This window comes from Sinocyclocheilus grahami, unplaced genomic scaffold, assembly GCF_001515645.1.
Source record: "Sinocyclocheilus grahami isolate Dianchi unplaced genomic scaffold, SAMN03320097.WGS_v1.1 scaffold923.1, whole genome shotgun sequence".
Lineage (NCBI taxonomy): Eukaryota > Metazoa > Chordata > Actinopteri > Cypriniformes > Cyprinidae > Sinocyclocheilus > Sinocyclocheilus grahami.
Window position 1 is genome coordinate 435810 of NW_015506102.1, and position 2762 is coordinate 438571.

The following is a 2762-nucleotide window of genomic DNA, read 5'->3' on the forward strand; positions in this document are numbered from 1 at the left end:
GATGCCTTAACTAACGTTAACAAAGATTAATAAATACTTTAAAAAATGTATAGCTGTGGGACCTTATTGTAAATTATTACCAATCTTTCCACTGTACTTTCCCTTTAACAGCAGTTCACAGTGTCCAGTTGAAAACAGTTTGTGAAGGTTCTCCTTTAGAGTTCCACATGAAAAGAAACATTGTTTCTGGTGAATTACTTTGAAGAAGCTTAACTCGGCCCCGCCCACACTGTACACGCCCCGCCCCCGCTCTCTGATTGGCTGGTATCTCACAGGCTGAAAGAGATGGAAAGAGAAGCGCAGAGCTTATCTGTCAGTCTGAAACTGGGCTCATGCTGCGCTCCTTCAGCCCGTCTGCATCTGTTAACTCACTCTTATCCGACAGCGAGGCTTCCATCATGATGCAGGTAAGAAGAACCATCCTGCATTCCTTCAGGTGCTTTTGGAGTACAGCTCTGAGGAGCTTCTCTGTTGCAGATTCAGCAGTTTCTGACATCTGTGAAAGGAATAAGTTAGTCAGTCTCTTTACTTCCATGATTGTTGGCAGAGGGTGGAAAGAAAACTTGCGGGCCTATTTTTAATAACTACCAATAGATGTCACTGTTAAGAGTCTCAGACATTTGCATATGTGCGTTGTGTTTGAACTCCAGATTCTGCACGATTTATAAATGCATTTCACATTGATTTAATTCACAGTACAATACACAAATGCATTTAGCAAATACAGTATTAATCTGGACCAAATGTCATTTAGGCTATTAAAAATATGTTTTTATGAAAGCGTTTTTTTCTGAATGTTCTAAACGTCCAGTTTAAAAAATTTTTTTTTTTTTAAATGCACAAAATAAAACGCAGTAGTCAAACACATGCATAATGTTTGAACTGAAGATTCTGCACGTTTTGTAAATGCATGGCCCTTAATGCTGAACATTGGTTTAACTAAAAATATGCAATTTGCAAATATTTCCCAAACTTTATTTGAACCGAAAGTCATTGAATTAAATGCAAAAAAATATCCAATCAAAATGTATTTTAAAGGAAGATTGCATGAGTGGACTTTTCAGGTGAACTGCAGTGTTATTTTGGAAACGATAAAACTATTGAAATGCATTGATTGTCAAACGTGTGCATTACGTTTGCACTCCAGATTCTGAACATTTTATAAATGCATGGCACCTTAATGCTGAACATTGATTTAATTAGCAATGCAATATGCAAATTCATGCTGAAAAATGTACATTTCATAAATAGATCCCAAAACGTATTTTGGACCAGTTGTCATTGAAATATCAAATCAAAATTTATTTTAATGCAATATACCTAAGACTACTTGTCAAGTTTCTTCATAGGAAAAAAAAACTGTAAATTATGTTGGATATGAAAAACAGTAGATATTCCTTGGTTGACAAACACGTGCATAATGTTTGAACTCCAGATTTTTTTTTTTATAAATGCATGGCACCTTGATGCTGAACATTGATTTAATTAACAATACAGTATACAAATGCATGCTGTAAAAATATGCAATTTATTAAAAATATGCAATGTCATTGAATTAAATGCATTAAATATTAAATTACAAATTTATTTGAAAAGAAGATAGCACACGCAGACTTCCAATTAAAACTTTTCACAGAACAGTATGTTATGTTGGAAAATATGCATGCAATTCACAAATATATCCCAAAATGTATTTGGACCAAATGTCATTGAATTAAATGCAAAAACAGTATGTTATGTTGGAATTGATAAGCAATAGGTTGTCCAACACTAGTGAACATGCCTGCATAATGTGATGATAATGTGTGAACTTCACACACTGTAAAAAAAAAAATACGGTAAAAAACCGGCAGCTGTGGTTGCTGGAATTTTACAGTAAAAAATACGGTAGCAACGTTTTAGGTTTTACGGTTTTAACTTAAATTTACAGTTAAATACCGTAATTTCATTAATGTCCAATACAGTTCTTCACCGTATATAGTAGGGGAATTTACCGTTAACCATTTAACAGGTTTTTAGTGTAGCATTTTTACAGTCTTTTACTGTTAAATTCACGGTCATTTTTTACAGTGTAGAAATCACCAAAATACTAGTTGACTAAAAGACTTTGAGCAAAAATGATGAAGTCAGTGAAGATTTCAGTCCACATACTTGTTTTAATATATTTTGGAGCACAAAACGTATGGGTGCAAACTCTTAACAAATCTCTGATGCTGGAAAAAGAACAACAGCTTTGATGTAAGCGAGAGAACTATTGAAATACCTTCATGCTGAGATCAAGAGCTGAACTGAGCTGAACCTTCTGCTATTATTTAGGTCTGGTTTTCTCAGGGCAGGGCAGGAATCTGTCAGTAATCACTGCAGGGATGAGAGATTGAATGGGAATATCAGTCGACTCCGGTCAGGATCCTCAAATCACGTCATTTGAAAAGTCTGGATGGTTGGTAAACAAGGACGGGTCTTTTCTCCACATTATCCAGCCAGCATTGATCTGTGATGCATCTGGCAGCATGTGTGCTTTCATTGATCGCCAGTGCCAGTTTGGTTCGCATTAATACATTATAAGGGGCTTTTTAAGTAGTTTGAAGATGGAAAACACCCGGCACAAGACCAAGATCAATGAGATCAAGCCACGTGTAGGTCAATCACGTGAGAGAGATGACTAGTTACTTACTAAAAATGTAATGCTTAACATCCACACTGTAAAAAAGGATTGTGATTTTAACAGTAAAAGACTGTAAAAATGCTACAGTAAAAACCTG

At 35.3% G+C, this 2762-nt stretch overlaps 1 protein-coding gene across 1 annotated transcript in view; it reads left to right on the forward strand.

Annotated features, from left to right (window-relative positions):
- Positions 1-324: 324 nt before the first annotated feature.
- Positions 325-2762, forward strand: part of LOC107564314 (E3 ubiquitin-protein ligase Midline-1-like) — a 36347-nt gene continuing 33909 nt past the window's right edge. The window contains exon 1 of the mRNA XM_016249353.1: positions 325-407. The gene's annotated coding sequence lies outside the window, so the exon portion shown is untranslated. The remainder of the gene's footprint in view (positions 408-2762) is intronic.